General features: G+C 51.7%; 1 long non-coding RNA gene across 1 annotated transcript; it reads right to left on the minus strand.

Annotated features, from left to right (window-relative positions):
* Window positions 1–6483: 6483 nt before the first annotated feature.
* Window positions 6484–25058, minus strand: LOC147573342 (uncharacterized). The gene is made up of 9 exons (XR_015244641.1): window positions 24386–25058; window positions 23446–23668; window positions 21733–21805; window positions 19542–20410; window positions 18723–18886; window positions 17703–17914; window positions 14947–15989; window positions 13731–13817; window positions 6484–11729 (listed from the first exon to the last, which is right to left on the minus strand). It is a non-coding gene; the product is annotated as an uncharacterized LOC147573342 (long non-coding RNA).
* Window positions 25059–25960: the final 902 nt, after the last annotated feature.

Genomic DNA, 25960 nt, shown 5'->3' on the forward strand with positions numbered 1-25960 from the left:
GGAGCCTCATCTGCTCTGGTCCCAGCCCAGGCAGCAGACACAGGAGTGAAGAAGTTTTTCAGACAACCCCAACCCAAGTCAGCATCTGCCTGCAACTGTACGGGAGACTCTGGGCCACAACTGCCCCCCGCTCCCTAATTCCTAACGCATAGAAACCATGATAGATCATCAATGCTGTTTTAAGCCAGTAGGTTTTGGAATGATGCATTCCACAGCAATAGATAATGGATACAATTGATATAATTGTCAAGTGGGCTTGCAAGTTTGGGGCAGAGCAGAATTGTCCAGGACAGTGGAAGAGAGTCATATCTGAACGAGTATTTTAAATGTCCATTTGAAGGGACACTGTATGATCAGCCTGTCGGGGTGGGGGGCGTATTCCAGTGTGGCTGTTCCCACTGTCAGGAAACCCCTGCTCTCCCTCTCACTATTCCCTCTACCTAACAAATTCTGTCTCACCAAACAGGACTCAGGCCATTGTGTTATGGGGAAGGACAAGACAAACTATACACACATATTATTTAAGCTAACAGTTGAGACTTGCTTTAAAAAGATAATAGCAAGGGGCGCCTGGGTGGTGCCCTCAGTTGGTTAAGGGTCTGACTCTTGATTTCGGCTCAGGTGGTGATCTTGTGGTTTGTGAGTTCAAGCCCCGCATTGGGCTCTGTGCTGACAGCGCACAGCCTGCTTGGGATTCTCTCTCTCTGCCCCTCCCCCACTCATGTGCACGTGCTCCCTCTCTCTCTCTCAAAATAAATAAACATTAAAAAAAGGTAATAGTGACATATATACACATTTGCCATTACTCTCACACACATTAAAATTAAGATGTGTGTGGGGCGCCTGGGTGGCGCAGTCGGTTAAGCGTCCGACTTCAGCCAGGTCACGATCTCGCGGTCCGTGAGTTCGAGCCCCGCGTCGGGCTCTGGGCTGATGGCTCAGAGCCTGGAGCCTGTTTCTGATTCTGTGTCTCCCTCTCTCTCTGCCCCTCCCCTGTTCATGCTCTGTCTCTCTCTGTCCCAAAAAAATAAATAAATGTTAAAAAAAAAAAAAATTAAGATGTGTGAACGACTGGAAAGGAACACAGACGGATATGTGTGATAAAACAAACACAGCAGAATGCTCATGGTGGAATCCTAGGTGGCATGGGCGGGATAGATGCTTGCTGTACAATTTGTTAAACTTTTCTGTGTGCTCTAAAACACTCATAAGAAAACACCGGGAAAACAGAAAGAGCAAACAACTATATAGCAAATACGGTGGGCCAGGTACGGTCCTGAACTTTAACATCTGATGACTTGTTCCATCCTCAGCCCAACCTCCTGACGGAGGTTTGATTATTATCCCCGTTTTACTGACAAGGAGGCTGGTCATGCAGAAGTTCAAATCACGCCTAAGGTGAGAAGGCAGATAAGAGACAGAGGTAAGAATGGACACAGCCAGACAACCCCAGCACTGTCCACACCTGGCCCTTACAACATATCACCTCTCACTCATGCAATGCTTTTACAATCAGAGGAATTATAGTTTTATAATTAAAATACACTTACCTTCAAGTCTGATGCCGTTCTTTTTGGCTGCCCAGTGAAACCCGCCCTCCTATGTCTGGGGACGTCCCCACTGATGAGGCCACACCGTTCCAAGGTGCAAGTCAGAACTTTGCTTTCCCCGACTCCCTAGCAGCTAGGATGCAGATATTCCCAGCTGCCCCGTCAGTCAGGTGCACCAGCACCAGGCTCGTGTTCAGAAGCTGGCGACAGGAGAAGCAGGTGTCAGAGGGCGCATACCTGGCAAAAGCAGTGACATGGGCACCCAGTGTCCAGCAGCAGCAAGACCAGAGGCTGCAGCCTCTGAACCCAGAAGAATCAGCTGGGCTGTCTCCACTGGAGCCATCCAGTGCCTGATTTTGCTTTGCTTCAGGCGGTGTAGACGCCAGACTTGGGTCTCTGCCCTTCTGGAGAATATACAAGCCACCCAATATGCTTCAATAAATTCCTTGTGTTTGCTAACACCACGATGGGTTCCTGTGCTACCTCCTACAACTGCTGGACAGGGATCTTCAGGGTGATTCCTAACTGTGTAAAGAAAATTGTGTTGACTCGAAAGCCTGTAAAGAGGCTGTGCTGAGTGGAATGGCTAATGTCCTACAACTTAAGGGGAAATTGATTTGTATATGTATGTGTGTATAAGCTATCTCCGAAATATCAGCAAGAAAGCGATACCAGTGGCTATCCCTAGCAAACAGTCTGAGTGGCTGAGGCTGAGGGCAGGAAACTCATATTAAACCTTTAAAATTCTGGGGGTGCCTGGCTGGCTGGGTCAGTGGAGCGTGCAACTCTTGGTCTTAGGGTGGTGAGTTCAAGCCCCACATTGGGTGTAGAGCTTACTTAAAAAAACAAAAGTCAGTAGTCACTAAGAGTCAAAGCCAAAGTTTACAGTTCTCTACTTGTGCAAATAATTGCCTGTCTTGGGGCGCCTGGTGGCGCAGTCGGTTGAGCGTCCGACTTCAGCCAGGTCACGATCTCGCAGTCCGTGAGTTCGAGCCCCGCGTCGGGCTCTGGGCTGATGGCTCGGAGCCTGGAGCCTGCTTCCGATTCTGTGTCTCCCTCTCTCACTGCCCCTCCCCCGTTCATGCTGTGTCTCTCTCTGTCCCAAAAATAAATAAAAATGTTAAAAAAAAAAAAAAAAATAATTGCCTGTCAGAAAATACATAATTGAATTGATTAAAAGGACAACAAAAGGAAATATGATTAAATATGAATCGTGGCCTCTGGGGAGTTATTTTTCTACCTCTTTATACATTTCTGCATTTTTAAAAATATCTTAATAGTAATAAAAAAAGGGGGGGGGCGCCTGGGTGGCTCAGTCAGTTGAGCGTCTGACTTCGGCTGAAGTCATGATCTCACAGTTTGTGAGTTCAAGCCCCGTGTCGGGCTCTGTGCGGACAGCTCAGAGCCTGGAGCCTGCTTCGGATTCTGTGTCTTTCTGTCTCTCAGCCCCTCCCCTGCTCGTGCTCTGTCTCTCAATCATAAATAAATGTTAAAAAAACAGTGACATAAAAATAAATAAATAAATGAAAATATGTTTCCCTTAGGGGCGCCTGGGGGGCTCAGTCGGTTAAGCGTCCGACTTCGACTCGGGTCATGATCTCACGGTTCATGGGTTTGAGCCCCGCATCAGGCTCTGTGTTGATGGCTTGGAGCCTGGAGCCTGCTTCAGATTCTGTGTCTCCTTCTCTCTCTGCCACTCCCCAACTTGTGCTCTGTCTCTGTCTCTTAAAATAAATAAATGTTAAAGGAAATTTTTTTAAAAAACAATAGTAATAATAATAATAAAGTCACACTGCAAAGGAACTGGAGCCCACAGAATGGGAGAAGACACTTGAAAATCATGTATCTTAGAAGAGACTTCTATCTTGTATCTAAGAACATACAAAGAAGTCTTATGACTCAAAAAGACACATAAACCAGTTAAAAATGGGCAAAAAATCCAAGCAGACATTTTTTCCAAACATACAAACAGCCAATAAAATATGAAAAGATGCTCAACATCACTAGCCATCTAGGAAACGCAAAATGAAATCACATGAGACACCACTTCACACAGGGCGGCAAAAATAAAAAAAGATAGTGACAGGGATGCCTGGCTGGCTCCGTCATTAGGGGATACGACTCTTGATCTCAGGGTCGTGAATTCGAGCCCCATATTGGGGATAGAGCTTACTTAAAAAAAAAAAAAAAAAAAAGGCAGGGGCTTCTGGGTGGCTCAGTCAGTTAAGTGTCCAACTCTTGATTTTTGCTCAGGTCATGATCTCACAGTTGGTGGGTTCAAGCCCCAAGTCGGGCTCTGTGCTGACAGTGCGGAACCTGCTGAGGATTCTCTCTGCCATTGCCCTGCTCGTGTCTTCTGTCTGTCTCTCTCTCCCAAAATAAATAAACTTAAAAAAAAAAAAAAAAAAAGACAGTAAGTGTTGACCAAGATGAGGGGAAAATTAGAACCCTCATATACTGTTGGTGGGAATGTAAAATGGGGCACCTGCTTTGGAAAATAGTATGGCAGTTCCTCAAAAAGTTAAACACAGGGTTATGATATGACTCAGTCATTCCACTCCCAGGTGTTAGACTCAAGAGAGCTGAATACACACATCCATACAAAAACTTACACACGAATGTTAACATCGGCATTACTCATAACAGCCAAATGGTGGAAACCCAAGGCAGGTGTCCACCAACTTATGAGTGAGTAAACAAAACGTGGTCTGCTTCTACAATGGAATGTATTCAGGAACACAATGAGACACTGAGGCACACTACAACATGGATGAACCTTGGAAACATCATGTTGTGTCAAAGAAGCCAGTCACAAAGAGCACATGGCTTACGATTCCATTTACATGAAATGTCCGGAATAAGCAAATCTATAGAGACAGAGTAAGTTTGTAATTGAAGGTGGTTGCAGAAAAGGGGAAATGGGGAGTGACCGCTTAAAGGAGCAGGGGTTTCGGGTGATAAAAACATTCTAGAAGTGATTGTGGTGATGGCTTCATGACTCCATGACCAAAACCTATTGAATTGTATACTTTAAGTGAGAGAATGGTGTGGTATGTGAATTGTATCTCAGTGAAGTTGCTTAAAAATGTAGAAAATGAGAGGAAATGCCCAACAATGGCTTTCTTGTATGAGGCTTCCTCTTTTCTGTTGGTTTTGGGTTGGGTTTGGGGGTGTATGTGTGTTGTGTCCAGGGCCTGGCACAAGCTGGAGCCCAGCAAATGTTTATTGATTGAATGGATGGACAGATGACAAAAGGATTGATGGACAGATGGATGTATGGATGATGGCGGCCTGCCTCCAAAATGGCCCCCAATGAGCCTCATCTCCTGGGATTTATGCCCTTGTGTTGCTTCATCCAACACTAAACAAGAGCTGACTCTATGACTGGCAGAATTCTGGGGAAGGGACAATGTCTGACGTGTGAGGCTAGGAAATAAAAGGCATCGCAGCTTCCACTTTGGTCCCTTGGGCTGCTGTCTTGGGAGGAAGCCAGCCACCATGCTGTGAGGACACTCAAGCAGCTCTCTGGAGAGGTTAAGGTGGAAAGGGACTGAGACCTCCTACCAATAGCTAGCACTAACTAGCCAAATATTCCCGAAATTCCTGACCCTCAGAAACCATGATAATAAATTACTATTGTTGTTTAAACCACAAAGTTTTGGGGGTGAGGGAGCAACATATTACTAATAGAGATTTATAAAGGGATGGATGGATGGATGGATGGATGGATGGATGGATGGATGGATGAGTGGATGGATGGATGGACAGATGGATGGAAAGATCAGTGGATGGATATGTGGGTGCACAGGTGGATGGATGGATGGATGGATGGATGGATGGATGGATGGATGGATGGATAGATGGATGGACAGACGGATGGGTGGATGAGTGGATGCACAGGTGGATGCATGGATGGATGGACAGATCAATGGATGGATGAGTAGATGGATGGATGGGTGGGTGGGTGGGGGGGTGAATGGATGGGTGGATGGATGGATGGATGAGTGGATGGATATGTGGATGGATGGGTGGGTGGATGGATAGATGGATGAATAGATGGAAGGAAGGGAGGTAGGGAGAAAATTTCAATTTGGGTCTTTCCTAGAGCTTTCCTTTTCCTTTAACTCCCCCAAAGTAAAGGAGATACACCTGCTCCAACATGATTCTCTTTTCCAAACTCTTCATCTCAGCAGGGTTCAGGCTCAGCAAACATCCACTCACAAAAGATGCGAGGTCACTACACCTCCGACCACACTTCCTCTCCCTCGCCCAGAGTAGCAGCAAGTGAAACAACTGGGATCTCTTACGTTATTTCAGAAAACATGTATAGAGGTCTGGTATGTCTGTTCCAGGCCTGGGCTCCAGGTCCCAAGGTTCCCAAGACAGATCAGACTTGGAACAAACTGCCAAAGAAACAAGATAAGGTGGTGGGGTCACTGAAACAGCAATGCTCTGCAGTGTAGACACATCTGGTTCAAAGTGTAGTCCCCTTGCTTGGGCAACTCAACCCCTCTGTGTTTCCATTCTTCATTGCTAAAATAGAGCCAGTGACACCCTTCTAGTGACGTCTGTCACTATTCAGCACCAATCTCAGTGAAAGGTTCACGTGGGACCTGGGACCTAGGGATTACCTTCCTTCTTTCCCCTACTCAGCTCTCTGCTTGTCCTTCCCTGGCCCGTGACGGTGGATGGCATGGCCATCTGCACGGGCTCTGGCTTCAGATGACCTGGGCTGGACTCCAGGCTTGGCTCCTTCACTGTGTGACCTTGAGCAAAATACTGAACCTCTCTGTACCACAGCCTCTTCACCTGTAAAATGGGGATAATAGTGGCAGCCGCCCTATAAATTTGTTTGGGGATTACAGGAGGTAACCTTCTCAGTGGCACAGAATAAGTACCCCGTGAACACTGGCAATAACAATACAGACCAGCAGCAAATTCCTACCATTCCATTAAGCCTTGTCTGGAAGGCGTCAGGGACAATGGCAAGTCAGCCAGTTGGCCTCCAGGGGAAACTCTGCCCATCCACCCAGCCTCCCCGACTGCTCCACGGCTTGGCAAACCTGCTCTTTATAACCACGGCTCTACCACTCAGCTTCAGCACCAACCTCGGAAATCCCACTGTGCCCCTGGACAAGCCCATCTTTCCTCCCAGAAATGCTGTCACCTTCCCCAGTCTCCCTGGAAACACACCACATCAACTGGCCTGCAGTCAGGGCATGGGACAGATGAGAGTGTGGCATGGCCACAAGGGGGTCACCAGAGGAATGACCACCTTTGGGTGGACTTGCAGAACATTCTTTTCCTAATGGGCCCTGGAGAAGAGCACAGTTCTAGTGTCCCTGAGGGGTGTTCCGCAAGCCTGCAGAGATGGCTTTCAGGAGCTGAGAGCGGGGAATTCAGTTAAAGGTGTAGGTAAGGGCTTGTCTCCCACTGAGAGCTGCCGGTCTGCTCCGCTGGGCAGCACTTTCCTGGTTGCCAAGACTGGCACAGGCTTTACCTCCTCTGACCCCTGACTCCAGTAGAAGGGGGAGGGAGGATTTCCAGCCTCTCTTTACAGGTCAGGAAATAGGCTCAGAGAGGTGAGGCAGTTTGCCTAAGGACACACAGCTGGTCCTTCCCCTCCCTATACTTCCCTCACTTTGTATTGTTGCTGGGATGGTGACCTTTGTGGGTGTCACTGCTTCTGACGTAGGCCGGGAAAGTCAGCTTGACTCCCAGGGCAGGATTCCAACATTTCAGTATCCGGGACATAGTAGGTGTTCAATAAATATTGTCCTCCCTTTTAATATAATAATTATTTTTAAAAATAAAAAATGGTAACTATTTTTCCTGATAACTATAATGTGCCAGGAATTTTCCACATGTTATCCTACTTAACCTTCACAGCATATTTTATTTAATGCCCCAGAACAGATATCAGCGCCCCTTTGGGGATGTCTGCAAATAGCGAAGACAGGACTGGTTTTGACAATGCTAGGGAGCATGTCGTAGGGGTCCCCATTGTGAGCTCTGCCAGAGGGCCACGGAAAAAAGCCCTTTACTAAAGCCCACTTATGAGAAACTGAGTGCTGGCTCCTCACCAGGTTCTGGGTATTGATAAATGGTGAAGAGAAGTGCACTGCTTTGTGAATTTCCAAGTCACGTACCAGCTGGTACGAGGTGAAAGGAACAGAGAAGACAAAATAGGAAAGGAAAGGTGATGGGACAGCAAGAGAATGTCCCAGGTGTGGGGGGCATCCTGGAGGTTTCTCTGTCCCCTCTTGTCACAGGTGGAGGTGACACAGCTGGGCCAACCTCCAGGTGTGAACGCCCAGGAGCAAAGCCCTCAGCCTGACAGGTCTTGCCTTGACCTTCCTCCAGGAATTATCCGCGGTCAGCAGAAGTAGTTTCCCGGGAGCAAGGGTGGGGGTTGGGGTGGCTGGGGACGCAGACCAGGCAAGCTGGCCGGACACAGCCGCACACCAGCTTGGCCTCAACCAGAGGTGGGACTGTGCCGGCCTCAGCCCGGGAGCCCTAGCTGCTGGCCCAGCAAGGGGGGTAATCTCATCTCCACAGCCACCCCTCACTGACCGGAACCCTCCGGCTGACTCCCCTAGAGTTGAAAGTGCCAAACCATCGCTCCTTTCATCTCAGTCCAGAGTGCCTCGTCCCCGTCCCTGTAATCATGCCTGTGGGCGGTCCTCAGTGACCCTCCCAGCTCTCCTCACCCTTCCCAAAACACGGGGCCTAGACCAGACCCAGCCATCGAGAATGGCATGACCAAGGTCAAAGGAAAGAAGAAAGGGGTCCTCTTCGCCTGTGCCCATGCTGACCTGTTGGTCAGTGTCCTTGGTTTCCCCTCTGGTCCTGGCTCAGGCTCTCGCAGGGTGAGCCTGAGGCATTGCTTTCTGGCTTTTGTTTTCAAGAGCATAAGCCTCAGACGGACAGGGAAAGAGAAACTCCCTCAATGAGGAGAGATTCCCAGGGACCTGCAAAAGGGGGAAAGAAGTTGGAGTCCTGGGGAAGAAGCAGGGCCGGCTCCAAAGGCATGTTCCATGGAGGGGCCAGGCTGGCGTGGGACCACAGAAGCGGTGAGGTTGTAGGATCAGATCTCTGGAGGAGTCCAGATGCACCACGAGGCGCAGCTAACATCACCAGGGCTCCCTGTGCGCCAGGCACCATCCAAAGAGTGTGCTCTGAACACCACCACAGCCCCAGGAGGCGCTGCTCTCATTCCTCATCACAGCTGAGACAATGAAGTGAGTCGCCCAAGGTCACAGCACTGGGAAGTGGCAGGACCAGGATTTGAGCCTATGATGTCTTGCTCCTCATTTCCTATCTCCCTGTACACAGCATGGCCAGAGGGGCTCCCCAGTGCCTTTGGGCATTGGGCATTTCCTCAAAAAAAAAAAAAAATAATCAAACATAATTACCATATGATCTAGAAATTCCACTTCTAGGTATGCGCCCCCAAGAACCGAAAGCAGGGACTCAAACAGGTATTTGCACACCCCCGTGCAGAGCAACATTATTCACAGCAGCCAGGACGCGGAAGCAACCCAAGTGTCCACCGATGGATACGTGGACAAGCAAAATGGGGTCTAGACATAGGCTGGAATATTATTCAAACATAAATAAAAAGGATGGAGATTCTGCCCCGTGCCCCCACATGGGTGAACCTTGAGGACGCCGTGCTAATCGAAAACAAACCAGTAAACCAGTCACGCAGAGACAATTACTGCATGATTCCACTTATAAGAGGCAGGGAGGGCAGTCTGATTCTAGAGACAGAAAGTGGAACAAGGGTTGCAGCAGGTGGGGGCAGGCATGGGGAGCCATGGTTTACCGGGGACACGGTTTCAGTTTGGGAAGACGAGAAAGTTCTGGAGATGGGTGGTGGCGACGTTTCTAGAGCAGTGTGAATATACTTCATGCCATGGAACCGTACCCTTAAAAATCGTTACAGGTGGCTCAATTCATGTTCTGTGTATTTCACCACAATAAAAAGAAACGATGACCCAAGGCTTTGGCACGACACTCGGCTGGGCACATCCCGACGATGACTGACGTCGATGTTTTACCAACCTGGCTAGATGGGGTGGGGAGGCTACAGGCTACAGAGGAAAGGTGATGGTCCTGTCCACCTGAACTTGAGGGCTGTACCTGCTACAAGTGGGAAGCTGGGGGCTACTGGGGCAGAAAGGAGTGGAGACAGGGTGGAGGCAGGAAACAGGGTTGGGGAGCTGTGACCTGTGACCGGCCTTCCTCTGCAGGGGCTGGGGGGAGGGGGAGTGCATCCTGGATGGCTCAGGGCAGCTGCAGTTTCTGCCCAGTAACACGTAAGACACTAAATCCTGGCCGTGTACTAGGCTCTCTGCTTAGCACGATACATGTAGCACTGCATTTGTTTCTTCAACCTTTTGAAGTGTTATTTATGTCCAGTGCATGGATGAGGAAACTGAGGCCCAAGAAGAAAAGCAACCTGGTAAGCACAGCAGCCGACAAGCGGCAGAGCCAGGCCTGGAACCCACATTTCTCAACGCCCATCTTCTTCCCAGGCCACAGCTCCCCTGCCCACATGGGGCACTCATGGTTGAGGTGCTAGGCTGGGCCTTCTACCCAGAACTGGGGTCCTCACCTCCCTGAGCATCCCTAGGGGTGTGGCTGTCCAGGCAGGGTTCCTGAACTTGGGCCACGTCCTCCATGGAAATTGCTGGAAGCAGATTCAGCCCAGGTGGAGCCTGAATGGAGGGTGTGCAGCCGTCTGGCTGAGGGAGAGCTCAGGGAGCCCCCCACCCTCTGCTCTCTGGGTGGGACTCAGGGGAGGGTGTTGGCGGCAGCGGGGAGGGGATGGAAGCCCAGGCGGAGAAGTGCCCTCAGCCCAGCCAAGCAAGCCCTTCCAGGAGAGACTGAGAGGCCTCCTCGGCCACTGGGCCACTGCTGGGATGCCTGCCATTAGTGCAGCCACAGCCTGCCTCCGCCCCAGGGAAAAGAGGAAGTGGTCAGAAGCAGCAAGAGAGAACCTTAAAAGAGGACGTGTCCCAACTCACACCACCCCCTCCCCTCAGGAAAAAGGGGCCGAGCTTGCCCTGGGCTTCTGGGAACCTCCCACCCCGGGAAGTTAAGACCGCAACCTGCTTTAACCCCCCCAGTGATGTCCTGAAAACACTCTAGAATTCAGAGGGCCTCCGGGCCTCCAGCCTTGGGGGCCCCCAAGGTCCAGGGGACAGTGGGAACCCCCAACCTAGCGGCCAGCACTCAGCAGGCTCGTGGTCCTTGAAAATGGAGGAGCGGGGCATCATGGTGAAGAACGTGCCTCTGGAGTTGGGAGTTCAAATCCCTACTCTGCTGCTTTTTAGCTCTGTGGTCAGGGACAGGTTGCTACCCCTCTCTGGGCCCTGGTTTCCTCATCTGCAGCATGCGGATAACACAGTCCTTACCTCTAAAGGTTGTGGTATGAACTCAAGAGGCGTGAGCTGCGGAATGCCAAAATGCAGTGCCCCGGGTGCAGGAAAGATTGAGAAGCCGCAGCTTCTGTGAGGTCAAGGCAATCTCTGAGGCCCCGGGGCCCTCGGGGGACCTCCTTCTCTAGGAGCCCAGACCTGCGGCCGGTAGCAGGTGGAGGCTGGGCACCAGGGTAGGTGCAGAGAAAACCCTTAGCCACGCAGCTCCACACACGGAGAGAGAATCAGAAAGAACTCAAGGACAAGAACGGTTGAGTCCCATCTGTCCAGACGTCTGCCCTCCATGGCGTCGTCTAACCCTTCAACACGCAACACAGCACAGCACGAGGGGTCTGGGGCACTGCCTGGGGAGCCGAGCCCTGACTCTGCTGCCTTGGCCCCCGTGGAGGCCTCGGTCTGCCAACACCATCTTGAGTCTAGCTCTGAAGAAACATCCGTCACCCACCAGTGACGACTAGCCCACCAGTGCAAGGGCTGTTACAGATTTTCTGTTCTGTCATCAAGAAGCAGTCAACAGGGCTGGGACCCGAGTGGGACGTCTGGAGTGAGGGCCTCCTTAAACCTTGTGCCTCCGGAACCTTTCCTTTTAGGGTGTCCCCTGGGCACCTCACCCTCTCCAGACCTTGGCGGTCCATCTCTGCTCCCCACTCCCCCCCTCTTCAAACATTGTAAGTACCTCCACCTTCACACCGTCCACGTCCACCAAGAGCCAAAGAGTACGCTTTGCAAGATCCTAGAATCGAAAGAAAGGAAGACATTGCAACCGTGCTTTGGGCAGGAAACGCGTTCACTGCTCAGAGCCCGTTATCCCACAGGACACTTCATTACACGAAGACTGAGAATGAACGTCCTCTGCCTCAAGTTCAGCAACCTCATTTCCAAAATACCCACCTACAGGAAGCACTGGCAATGTAAATAGAAACTCTTAGGAGACGTGGTGCCCGAAGCTTTTACACCCAGTTGGCGTGACAGAAGACCAAGGGACAGTAATATTTTAGCAATTCCCACAAGAGGAAACACAAGTGGCCAACTTAAAAAAAAAAAAAAAAAAAAGTCAACCTCATTATCCCTCAAAAAATGAAAATTACATGCTCTTTTTACATTCAAATCAAATAATTTGCACTTTTTATAAATGTTTTTCTACATTTGTTCAAACATGTAGATCTCTATGTGTATATATGCTTATAACTTGGTTTTTTTTTTCCTCGAAATGGGACCTTTCTTTAACAATATACTGTGGACATCTTTTCAGGTCAGTAAATCCAGCAACCCGCACTGTCTTTGTTTTTATTCAATGTGGATGGAGCCCACTTGAATTAAGCAATGGCTCTGCTGGTGGGTTGTTCACAGTTCTGTGTCTTTGTTTTTCTTATAAGCAATGCATTCTTTCATACGTATCTTTGAACACTTGGGTGGGTATATTCACAGAAAAAAATTAGTTTCCATTGTAAACACTGGATCACATATCAAAGCATATATACATGTTTTAAGTTTCGACAGAAATGCCAAATTGCCATTAAGTACTTTACTGTTTGACTTGGTAACAATATCCATCTACTATTTTCATTTTTTTTTTTTATTAAAAAGACCACTTTGTTTAAGATCACAGAGATGCGGGGCGGGGGGGGGGGGGGGGGGCGGGGGAGGGGGGCCCTGGGTGGCTCAGTTCAATTAAGCATCTGACTCCATTTTGGCTCAGGTCACGACCTCACAGTTCATGGGATCGAAGACTGCACTGCATCGGGCTCTAAGCTGACAGTGCAGAGCCTGCTTGGCATTCTCTCTCCCCCTCTCTCTGCCCCTCCCCTGCTTGGGCAGGCTCGCTCTCACTCTCTCTTAAAGTAAATAAGCTTAAAAAAAAAAAAAAAAGATACACAGATGGTAAAAAGCAGCCCAGATGGGCTCAGGGAAGAGGCTCTTTGGCTGAGTTAGCTCTTGGTCCCCAAAATAAAGTCTCAAACCAGTTGCCCATGAACATGTAAATCAAGCCTATGCTTTGCGTGCCCAGGGTTGACTTCTGCTTCCTGCCTGGACAGCCCCGTGTAAAAGCAACAGTGGGAAGGCAACTGGGCTGAGCTTCAGTGAGCACCCAGAGCCTGGAAGTCAACCCCACCCTTGCCCTCCTACCCTGGGCTCTCTCTTGCTACATCCAACCCTTAGAGCTTGGAGCGGTCACCTGCAGGAGGGAAGGAGCCAGGCTGGGTCACTGGGAAGGACTCAGTTTCCATCTCAGCTCTAATAGTGTCTCACTGGATGACTTCAGACAAGTTGCTAAGACTCTCTGGTCCTCAGTTTTCCTAATCTATAAAATGGGTCAAATAAAACCTGTCTGACTCACTGGGTTTTGATGAGAATCAGATGTGGGAAAGGATGTGAAAGTAACTGGTTTTCCTTCCTTCTGTTTTGGGTTTCCCAACAGGTCTACAGCTATGGAGCAGGGGAGCCCAGTCTGGGGTTTCCTGACCACAAGTGCTTTCCCAGTAACAGCCTTCTTCGAAGTTATTATTACTTTTTTATCTGAATGGACATGATACAAAATTCAAAAGGTCTAAAAGGGCACTTGCGAGAGTTAAGTCTTCCCACTTCTGACCCCACTCCCCCCACCCCCGCCCCCACCCCCAGATACCCTTCCGAGAGGCAACCTTTGTCATCTCCTTTTTGTGTCCTCAATCCCTGGATGTTTTGTGCATTTCCACCTCTGCACCTTGCTTAAAAAAAAAAAAAAAAATCTTACCCATTTCTTGAAGCTTTTCCCCCATCAGTGCATATGGAGCTTTCTCGTTCTTTTTGCTGCCTACTGTTTACTTTGAAAGTTTCAACACTATAAAAAAAGTTGCAAGAAGAGGAACATGAAAAACCATATATTTAAAGTTGGATTCAACAACTGTTAATACACACCACATTTGCTTTACCTGTTTCTCTTTTTTCTAAACTATCCAAGAGCCAAGGGTTAATATTTCAATGCTACATACTTCAGCAGATAGCTGCTAAGGACATTATCCTACACAACCACAGTACAACGATCACGTTCAGGAAAGTCAACATTGATACATTGCTATTATCAAACATATGGTCCACAATCAAATTTCCCAAGGTGTCTGATTAAAATGTCCTTTTTAAGAATCCAGGTTCCAATGAAGGATTGCCCAGGGCACTTAATTGCCTGGTCTGTTTAACCTCTTTCAATCTCCCAGTCTATTTGGTCTTTCACGACATCAACATTTTTGAGGGTCTAGGCCAGTTTTGCAAAATATCCCACAATTTGGATTTCTCTGAGACTTTCTTCACAATATACTTAGGATAAACATTTTTGTGCAGGAATGTTACACAGGTGATATCACACCTCATTGATGTTAACGGCAACATAGCATCCCCGTGCACGGATGTACCATCATTTTTGTAACTTGTCCTCTGCCCATAGAGGCCTGGACGATTTCCAGGCATGTTTCATAAACAACGCTACAATGAATATTCCTAAACTTCTGTCATTTTGAAACAGTCTAGTGTGTCTATAGGATAAATTCCTACAACTGGAAACTTTGCACCTGCATAAATTGCCCTTTATAAAGGATGAGCCCATTAATATTTCCACTGATAACATGCGAGGACACTCTGCCCCAGAAGTTTCTCTCATTTTTTTAAAGTTTATTTATTTTGGGTGAGCGAGAAAGTACAAGTGGGGGAGGGGCAGAAAGACAAAGAGAGAGAGAGAGAGAGAGAGAGCGCGCGCGCGCGAGAGAGAGAGAGAGAGAGAGAGAGAGAGAGAGAGAGAGAAGGGGGTGGGGAGGGAGGGAGGGAGGGAGGGAGAGAAAATCCCAAGCAGGCTCCCCACTGCCAACACGGAGCCCAACGCGGGGCTGGAACTCACCAACCATGAGACCATGACCTGAGCCAAGTCAGACGCTTAACCATCTGGGCCACCCAGGCATCCGTCTCATTTTTTAACTTACATCTTACTGTGTGTTGGCTAGTAAGGTCACACGTCCTTGCTGAGTCTCTGGGTGACAAGATTTCCTTATATTTCTCCCTATGAGTTTTGGCTGGAATTTGCAGGAACTCCTACTTTGCAAAGAAAACGTCCCAAGTGCTCCGCTGAAGCACAATTTTTGCTCCTGGTTACAAAACACATCCATTTGCTCTGCACGCTCAGCTTCAAAGGGAAGAGGGGTTTGTCAAGCAAGGAAGGTGTGTTAAGCACCTTTCTAGTTACTTGATTGAGTTATCAAAGCTGCCAAGTGAGAATGATTAATCTGCCCGTTTTACAGATACGGAAACAAAGGTTCCGGGAGGTTACGCAGCTGATTTACTCGTTCGAGGGCGGAATAACTCAGGCCTGCTTGCCATCACTGAAGCGTGGATAGGTCCTATTCTCCGCTTCCATGGGTGTTGGTGGTTGGGAGAGACAAAACCAAATTCTACGTATTCACTCTAAGTCCCCAAACTGTTAACCCCCGCCACGGCGTGGGGTTTAGGTGAACCACCCCAGCTCACGCCGCCGGCTCTCAGACCACTAGAGGACTACCTTCCCCCAAATGCACGGCTCTCACGGACTCTTCCGGCCTCTGTGGACTACACTTCCCAGAATGCAGCACGCACGCACCCGCGCTTCCGCTTCCGGCCCGGGCGTTTCTTGGGAGTTGGGGTTTTTTTGCGGGGAGCCAGACCGCGAGGAGCTCGGGGCCGTCACCCCCCACGTGGCCTCATGGCATCTTGGGGAGTAAGGGCCACACTTATCCGCCAGGAGACACTGGGCAGGCCTGAAAGCGCTTTCTACCTTCTTTTGGCCAGCAGGCTGGCTCCGTTGGTGGCCGCACGGTCCTGGGGAGTCATCGGTGGAGACTTTCTCTGACTCACTTAGGGTTAGTAGGGGTTTATTTAGGGTCCTGGCATTCTCTTTACTGTTGAGTTTTCGAGCGGCCATGAGGTCCTGTCCTTTATCTTGTGACATTATGTTGCGCCAGAATCGCCCCCATGTTTTTCTTCCTTGAGACGCCTCCCTTCCAAGCAGTAAAGAAAGGAAAAAACAAAGGAGTTAGCACCTTTTAACATGCTATCTTGCTCCTGCCCACTCTTGCCCCCAACAGCGAGTTAGGCTCACGGCAGCCAGGGCAATCTTTGAAAGTTAAATCACGCAGTCGCTGTATTGCATTCCATGGCTCCCCATTGCTCCCAGGATCCCATCCAGACTCCATGCCATGTAAGAGCTGACCCGTCCAGTTTCATCTTATTCTACTTGCCACCCCATTAATCCCCTCCAGCTCCACTGGTCCTGGCTCCTGCAATGTGCCTCGCTCCCTCCAGCCTCCTAGTCTCTGGCCACACCATGCAGGTGCCTCTGCCTGGACTGGCCTACCTTCTGCTCTTTCCTCAGCTTGCAGCAGTTCGTTCTGTGTCATTCAGAGTCCTACCAAGGGATAGAAAGCACTCTGGTTCTTTCAACAGAGAGAATGTAAAGAACAGTCAACTAAAAAGGTATTGTGGGTTAATAATGACACAGAGCAGCTACCACGCCCAGGGCTAGAGGAACAAAGGGAGCAGCCTGGTTATGAAAATTTAGAAGGTCGGGGGAGGCCAGTGCTAGGCTCCAGGCCTCTGAGGAGCTGGCCAGCCTAACCATCACCTCCTGGGAGCGGGGGTCCTGATTCTGGTAACGCCCCTGCAGACCACGCCACCCTTCCCTTCAGGACACTGTCCACAGGCAGTAATGCGGGGTTTATGTGTGCTGGTGTCTATCTGCCCTCGGTCTCTTCCCCGGACCCCCAACAGCAGCGATTAGGCCATGTTGTACATCACTGTGCTCTAAGTGCCCCTCGGACACCTTGTTGACAGAATCATTTCTCAGGGACGGTGCCTTGGGAGTTTCTGCTCTGGCTGGGGTGGGACTCCATCACTCATCTAAATTCTACTTGACCCTGAACCTGCTCTTTGCCCAGGACTTTGCTGGGACTAGAGTGACCAAGAGGGGCCCAGATAGACTCCCGGGCACAGGACTGAAGGTGGCGCTCCCTCTTGAGGCTGTGCAGGTGCGGGGTGAACCCCGAGAAGAAGCTCCCTCCAAGCTCCTCACTGTTTCACGTCAAACACTGGGCCCTGCCTTGAACATTGCCAGGCACTTAGTAGGGGTTGAGGGAATGAACGGGACCTAGCCTCCTATTTTCCAGGGCACCAGGCCACTTGGAGTAATTGATTCTCTAGGTCATCTTCTGGCTGAGAAGGGCGATGCTGACTTAAACTGCTCCCCCTCCTCATGGTAAATTTTATGTTTTTACAATCAAAATTTTCAATGGAACAGAAAATCCCCCCTGCAGGTAATAAGCCATGTGGTGCATTGGGAAGCGTGCCTGCTTTGGAGTCAGACTACCTGGGTTCACACTGAAGTGATTCCACTTCTAGGCTGTGTGGCCTTGAGGAATTCTTATTACAAAGCCCCAGCACTATATGTGGCACATCAAGGTACTTTATACGAGTTTGTTTCCTGTTGCTCTGAGCTCCAACCACAGCTCAAACAGAGAATCTCCCTCTGACTCCCTGAGAGTGGGTTATTGGCCTTGTGGGGCTGGATCAAAACCAAGGCTGAGAGGCTTGGTCCATGGGAGAAGGGGGCTGCCTTGGGGGAACCTCTCTTTCTCTATGAAGCAAAAAGGGTATATGGGTCAGAACTCCCCTTCAAACTTGCCTAAGTGAAATGGGGAATTTATTGTCTCACATATTGGGAGCTAGCTTCAGGTCAGGCTGGATCCAGGAACTCAATAGACCTTCAGGGTTGTCTCACTCATCAACCCAGTGACTGGGCAACAGGGTGCAGTGGCTGCTCCTTGCTTGACTCCAGTGTCTCGCAGGGCAGGGCAGGATTAGTGACTATGATTGACAGTCCGCTGAACCAGCTTCCAAAGGAGAAGGTTTGATGTCACCAGAAGTCTAGAGGGAAGTAAGATAAATGGTAAACCTTACTACCTGCCACTTACTGTTCTAAGCATTCCTCCTTGTTAATTCATCAAATCCTAATAACCCTACAAAGTAGGTATCATTTTCATCATTCCCAGTTTACAGACGAAGAAACTGAGGCACAGATTGCCTCAGGTCAGAGCTAGTGAGGGGCAGCGCCACTATTCAGCCCCAGACAGTCTGGCTCCAAGCCCAAGCATTGTTCCATTTCTCCATGTCGCATCTCCCTATCAGTCAGTATCAAGAGATGGACATGACAGGGACAGCCCCCAGAAGGGGTCCCAGCACTCCCCTGGAGTAGTATGGAGAGCAGCTGGGGACCACAGCCTCGGGTGGTCCGGCCTCAGGGTGAAGTCTGGCTTCAGTACCTCTGCATCTGGAAAATTCTGGGAACTCTCAGAGGACTCACCACAAGTTGAGAACATAGCCAGGCTCCACTCCAGGGGCACAAGTCCTGGCTTGAGGAGCCTGATCCCACCTTGGGGCCACAAGCTGGCTGTGTGGCTTGGGGACAGTCACTGCCCCTCTCTGGGCCTGTTTCTTCCTCTTGCAAATGAGCAAGTTGGGCCTGACTCCCCACCACTGGGGGTTCTCTCTGGGGAGAAGCTGGGGGTGAACTGCTCCGACTTGTGGTCGGCCACAAACTGCCCTGTCCCCAGGTGCTGGGGAAACAAGGTGTCCCCTGTCCCTGCACATCAGTGGCTCTGAGCCCCCAGAGGGACTTGGCCTGACTGTGAGCCCAGCTTCCTCTCCCACGGCCACCCTTCTCCCCAAGCCTCACCTCACTCATCATTGCCGGGCCTGCCCCCAGACAGCACCCCTCCCCGGCCAGGCTGGGCCAGTGCGTTCCTGCTGCCTCTTCTCCATCTGGTATCTTAGCCTCCTACCCAAGTATCAGGCACTCACAGGGCAGCGGCTCTCAACTGAGGTGGTTTCGCAGGGTTTCTGGATTTAGCAAGTAAAAATGCAATCTTTAGGGCAGAATTCTACCAAAAAGTTGTGAGTCGCCTCTCTGAAATTCAAATCTAACTGGGAAACCTGCCTTTTGTCTGGCAACCCTCCCCCCAGGGGACATTTCTTCATGTCTGGAAACAGTGTTGATCGGCAAAACTGGGGGGTTTCATTGGCATCTAGTGGGTTGAGGCCAGGGATGCTGTTTAATACCCTACGATACACAGGATGGCCCCACCATGAGGAATAATCCTGCCCAATTGTCAGCGGAGCCAACGATAAGAAATTCTAGGTTCTCCCCAAAGCTAACACACATACTTAACTGTGATCTCAGGGACTTGACGGGGCGGGGGGGGGGGGGGGGGGGAGGAGAGCAGTGGTCACATCCCTGAAACAAGTAAATGGCTTGTTCAAGGTCATATAGCTGGCAAGGAGCAAAGCGGAGTCCTCCGCCTGTCTGTGCCTTCTCCTAATAGGCTCATCTGAAACCAGGAAGTACAGTGGGGGAGGATAGGCAGGGAGAGCCCCGCAGGTTCCCCAGACCCCCCAAGGAATGGCTCTGGGGACTGGCTCTTTTGGACTCCTTACGGGGCGGGCAAGCCAGTGCGGCAGACGATCCCAGGTGCTGCCACCAGGGGGCAGCAGAGACCTGGAAATGAGTCTTCACACCCTGGCCTTCTGGAAGTAACTGCAGATTCTTGCAGACTCCGGGGTCCCCCTCCAGAGAATCCAATTCAGCTGGTCTGCAGGTCTGTGATGCTCACCAGGCATTGGCTTGTTTTTTTAACAGCTACTAGGTGATTTGGATGCTCAGCCAGGCTTAAGAACCACTGGTCTAAGACCTCGATTTTCATCCCTGATGGGTCATGAGTATCACTCCAGAGCCTTAAAAATACCAGCGTGAAAACCACCCCAATGTCCACCGCCGAACGACGGATAAACACAGTGTGGTCCGTACAATGAAATGCTATTCGGCCATGAGGGGAATGACACCCTGAGACGCGTACCGCGTGCATGAGCTCTGGAAGTCACTGTGCTGGGTCAAGCCAGACACAAGGGAGCCCTCTGAGGTCTAGAATAGTTGAATTCATAAAGACAGAAAGCGGGGGCTGCTATGGGCTGGGGCTGGAGGCGGGAGGGGTGGGGAGTCAGCGTTTAAGGGGTAGACTTTCAGTTCGGGAAGGTGAACATTTCTGGAGGTGACGGTTGCACCACAACGTGAATGTACTTCTTGCCACCGAAGTGCACACTCAAAAACGGCTAAAACGGTCCGTTTTACGTTGTGCACATTTTACCACAATAAAAAAATAATGTAGCGGAAACATAAACGTCACGCTTAAAGTTTAAGAGCATTCCACACAACAGGGGCGCCTGGGCGGTTCAGCCAGTTAAGCATCCAACTTCCGCTCGGGTCACGATCTCGCGGCTCATGAGTTTGAATCCCGCATCGGGCTCTGTGCTGGCAGCACAGATCCTCTGTCCCCTTCTCTCCCTGCCCCTTCCCTGCTTGCACATTCTCTCTCTGAAATAAACAAACATTTAAATAAAAATTATTCCACACAACAAAACCACACATGTCCAAGTCCCAGCTCAGACCAGCTCAGTAAGAGGGGCCGGGGTTTGGACAGCTACAAGTGTCCCAGGGGGATTTCACCAACAGCTGTGGCCGGAGATTATTCTAAGATTCCAGCATCAGGGAAGAAGAGCGGGCGCACCATCCATTTTCCTGTTGTCATGGTTTTAAACTCCGCCCACAAATTCTTTGATGCTCTTCCTTCAAGACGTGGACCCTAATCTCCCTCCCCTGAGCGTGGGCTGGTCTTAGTGCCTTGCTGCTAACAAACGAGCCCAAAGCAGAAGTGACGGTGGGGGATATCAGAGACCCGGTGGTCACAGTCACCCTAGTTTCTACTTTGGGCTTTCTCTCCGATGACTCACCCTAGGGGGAGCTGCATAAAACAACACTCAAGGAGCCTTCTGGACAACCGTGTGAGGAGAAACTGAGGCCTCCCGCCAGAAGCGGTGTGGGGCACTGTCACACAAGGGGGTCCTCCAGCCCAGCAGAGCTTTCAAACAAGGCCACGGCCTCGGCTGACATCTCGATGGCCGCCATATGGGACCGAGCCGTGAACCGGAACGACCCAGCTGAGTCACTCCGGAGTTCCTGAGCCGCAGAAACAAACACGCTCGTTTCCAGTCGCTGCATTTGGGGTGATTTGTTACGCAGCGGTAGGTAATTAATGCATCCATTCAGGAGTCACAGAATCATCCGCTCAGCCCTTTCCACAGCCACCTCCCCACCCACCCATCACAGGACACAGGGCCCAGCACAAAGGAGACCCCTGTCAGATGAATGATCAAACATTTTCTCAGCATCAAGCCCATGGCACTTGCTGAGACAGGCCAGGGGACTTGGCGAGTTGGCCAGGAGGGTGGCCACCTCCCTCGAAGTAGCTTCCCCAGCCGAGTCCATCCGGCCTCATTTTTTTCCTCCTCATTTCCTCCCACAAACCCTTCAGGCCTGCCTGATAGAAAAACCTGGTTCCCTCTCTCCAGGTCTCTCCAGCTCCACCGACCCCTCCCCCCCCATCCCCCACCCCCCGAGGGCAAATGCTAAAGCTGCTGGCTGTGACTCAGAGGGCCATCAGCTTGGGGCACAGAAGTCTGGGGACAGCAGCGCCTCCTGCCCCTGGGGCTGGTTGTGACAGGAAGATTTGGGCTTTTCTGGAGGCCAAGTGGGGCAGCCACAGAAAGGCCGCTTTCCTTCTGTGTGGCAGAGGCCTCACTGTCTCCTCCCTGAGACCATCATCAGACAGCCTTGGGCCCTCCCCACCCCACACATCCCTTTTTCCAGATGAATCTCTTCTTATCCCTCAGGGTTTACCTGACATGCTAGCGCCCCTGTTTTCTCATCTACAAAATGGGGATAATGAGGGTATTTTGAGACTGGATGTCATGGTGCACAGGAGGACCCTCAGCAAAGGGCCAGGGGCAGCAGGTACTGATGCATGTCTGCTGAGCTGTCATGACAAGAGGGAAGAGTGCCAGGAAAACCCACGTCCTCCAAGCAGGTGGCAGGGCCCGCGGGTGACCCTCAGCCCTCTCCACTCCTCCCTGCTTTGCTCACTCTGCTCTGGCTGCACCATCGTTCCCCGTTCCTCTCACACTCCATGCCTGCTCCCACCTCAGGGCCTTTGCACTGGCTTTTCTTGCTGCCTGGAATGCTCTTCCCCCCAAATATCCCTTGGCTCCTCCCTCCCCTCCTTCAGGGCTGTGCCCAGATGTCCCCTTCCTTCTCAGTGAGGCCTTCCCTAGCCACCTTCCCTCCACCCTCTCCATCCTCCTTTTTGGATTCAACTTTTTCCCCATCACATCTTTTTTTTTTTTTTTTTTAATTTTTTTTTCAACGTTTATTTATTTTTGGGACAGAGAGAGAGCATGAACGGGGGAGGGGCAGAGAGAGGGGGAGACACAGAATCGGAAACAGGCTCCAGGCTCTGAGCCATCAGCCCAGAGCCTGACGCGGGGCTCGAACTCACGGACCGCGAGATCGTGACCTGGCTGAAGTCGGACGCTTAACCGACTGCGCCACCCAGGCGCCCCCACATCTCTCCTTTTAAGACACTACATCTTGGGGCGCCTGGGTGGCTCAGTCGGTTGAGTGCCTGACTTCAGCTCAGGTCATGATCTTGAGAACACTCCATGAGTTTGAGCCCCGCGTCGGGCTCTGTGCTGACATCTCAGAGCCTGGAGCCTGCCGCAGATTCTGTGTCGCCCTCTCTCTCTGCCCCTCCCCTGCTCATGATCTGTGTCTCTCTGTCTCAAAAATAAAAACATTAAAAAAAAAAAAAGACACTACATCTTTTTCTTACTTTGTTGCTTGACTCCTCTCAGACATAGGCTCCACAAAAGAGGCTTTGGTCTTTATTCACTGCTAGATCCCCACACTTAGCTGAGTGACCAGCATGCAGTAGGTCTTTAAGGTGGATGGATGAATGATTAAGAGGGTATTAAGTGGGACTTCTCCAGCAGCCTTGAAATCATCCTCCAGGTCTAAGTCCCCCAGATTCTACAGAAAGTCAGAAAACTGGAGACCAGACCTCAGGGCTTATTTACCAAGTGGCTGCGAAGGTCCTGCTTTGCCTTATATCATCCCAGCACCAACAGAAGACTGGGGTGGGAAGAAAAGAAGATAGACGCTCCCCTCCCCGGGTCTCAAGTTCACCCACGGAGTCAGGGAAAAGAGAAGTGGTAAGAGGGGCCAGGGTGGGGAGAGGTGACCAGGGCGTGTCAGGAAGGTGTGAGGTTCTGGAAGTCACATGGACACCAGGGAGGAAGGAACACCAAGAGCGATTTCCAGCATCCCAACCAAAAAGGTTGGCTCCGGGGTGAGGAGCCCCCAGCAGGAAGCAGCTGGGGGGCGGGGTGTGTGTGTGTGTGTGTGTGTGTGTGTGTGTGACCAGCAGCTGGGAGAGGGAGCTGTGGGGGTGGGGGGGGGAACCCGTCCTGGGGACCCTCACCCCACTCCACACAGTCCTCCCAAGTGCACACACCTGGGCCACAACAGGGAAGCAGCAGCGGGCAAACAAGGACAAGGGCAAGACCCGGGAAGCGCAGGACGGGCGTCTCTTTCTTTCACTCCCGCGGAGGAGGAAGGAGCTCGGGAAAGAGAAGAGGCACGAAGAGCAGGTGGAGGCGAGGCTGAAGTCAGCCAGCCTGGCCAGTCTGTTCCTGAAGGCGTCTTTAAGAACCTGGAGAGATTCGACTGAACGAGGTCTAGAGACAAAGAAAACACCGTTTCCTACGTGAGCTCCAGGGAGGGCGGCGCCAGCAGGCGGGCGGCGGTGTTAGGACGCCCCTACTCCCTCGCTGGGTCCCCGCCGAGGACGGCAAGCGCTGGGGACCGAGGGGGGCCGCCCCACATGCTCCTCGAAGGAAGGAAGGGGCAGGGCGCCCAACACAGTGGGGCTGGGAATGGGAGGCGCGGGCGGAGGGACGTGCCCCCTTGGGTGTGTTACCGTGGGGAGGGCCATGCAGGACCCTGGGCTGATTTCTGGCCGAGGCACTCCCGGACTGTCGCTCCCAGTCCGGGCGACGGGAGTGGGGGCAGGCTGGAGGGCAGCGGGGAGTCCCTGGGGGGGGGGGGGTCTCGGTACCCCGCCCTCTCGCTGGGCGGCGCTCTGGGGCGCAGCGGCGGGACCCAGGCCCGCACTTTCTGCTCCCCTCAACCCTGCAGAGCCTTCCCAGCCCCGGGGTCTGCGGCAGCTGCGACGCGCGCCGAGGGAAGCGGGGGTCTCCATGGCAACGTTGACGTCAGGGACCCGGGGCCCGGCACGCCGCCTCCCGCCCCCGCCCGCCGGCCTGGCGCAGCCCCAGCCCCGATCTGCGGCAGCTGGGACGCCAGAGGCGTTGGAGCCGCCCCCCTGCCTCCAGACCTGTCCCGTCCTGGCCACCGGAGGCGGACAGGTGTGAGCCAGGCCCGCCAGGTCTCACCTGCCTGCCAGCTTCCCCGTGACCCTCTGTCCTCCCATGGCCCTCTGCCGGCCAAACCGACCTTCCTGCTTCGTCAACGGGCAGCCCCTTCCTAGGGAGAATGGCATGTGAATCGGATGCGGGAGGTGATGAGCCCCGACCCCCTCCTCCACCCTCCCAGACTTCCGTCTGCCTCCCTCCGCTCCGCTCCACAACAGAGGGGGGCGGTTTGTAGTTGAACAACTCCCAAACCATCATATATCCCTCCCCCACCACTCTGCCTCCGCCCCTTGCCTCTCTCTCCTGCTGCTCCTGCCCCCCCCCCCCCCACTTCGTCTTCCTCCCTTCTGCTGGTCCGTTCCTCCCCGGTGCCAGCCTCTGCCTCAGGGCCTCCGCACCGGCTCTTCCCACCGCTTGGAAGGCGCTTCCCTGCTCCACCTGCCCCAGGAGTTGGTCATTTCCGGCTCTTGCAGGTGGAGACACGTGAGCTCGGTGCCGCCCCCTCTCGGAGGCGCTCATTCCAGCCGCCTGCACCTCCTTGTAGCTCTCTCTGCCGCCGCGATGAAAAATGGTTTGTGGGGTTATCTGGCTAATGGCTGCCTCCTCCCTCAGACTGAATGTGGTGGAGCATGGCGTTTGCTTTATTTACTCCTGAGTCGCCAGCGTGCCTGGCGCACAGTTGGTGCTCAGTACATTAAAAAAAAAAAAAAAAAAGGAGAAGAAAAAAAACCTTGTTGAGATACAATTCGCCAGCCCCACAATCCACCCAAGTGCACAGTTCCACGGTTTTTAGCATAGAGTTGTGCGGTCAATTTAGAACATTGTCATCACCTCCACAATGAACCCCTGCCCATGCCTGTCCCCCATCCCCTCAGCCCTAAGCAACTGGTAATGAACTTTCTCCATAGATTTCCCTATTCTGGGCTTTCCTATGATCATGGCATAGGATCCCACTTTTGTGACTGGCTTCTTCCACTTGGCACAGTGTTTTCAAGGTTCAGAGCAATACGCTTTTGCTCAGTAAGTGGACAAAAGGCTACGGAACCAACTCCCTCTCCTGGCCAGCTGACAGCCGGCGGGAGGAAGGACACTGGATCCCTTGTGGGACCCGCCTCAACATGAGGGGCAGAGCTCTGACAGAGACTGCGCATGGCCTGGCTGCCTGGGTACACCCTTGACTGTCTTCAGCTCAAGGCCAACACCGACTCTGCTTGCCCAAACCCTGGTGTCGACATAGGTCAGATGTCAGATGTCTCATTTCATCAGGAGCCACTTTGCTTTCTTTCCTTTGGGTTTACCTTCCTTCCATCCATCCATCCTCCCAAAATGCATGGTTATGATCTCCCAAGCTTTCTCTTGTAAATGATATACTACCCTTCCTTTTTTAAAAAAATTCTTTTTAAATTCATTCATTCTGAGAGAGAGAGAGAGAGAGAGAGAGAGGAGAGAGGAGAGAGAGAGAATCCCAAGCAGGCTCTGCACTGTCAGCACAGAGCCCCATGCGGGGCCCAAACCCATGAATCATGAGATCACGACCTGAGCCGAAGTTGGATGCTTAACCGACTGAGTCTCCCAGGCGCCCCTAAGTTTGCCTTT

The sequence above is a fragment of the Puma concolor genome, chromosome E2 (assembly GCF_028749965.1).
Source record: "Puma concolor isolate L17-30 chromosome E2, mPumCon1.1.hap2, whole genome shotgun sequence".
NCBI classification, from domain to species: Eukaryota; Metazoa; Chordata; class Mammalia; order Carnivora; family Felidae; genus Puma; species Puma concolor.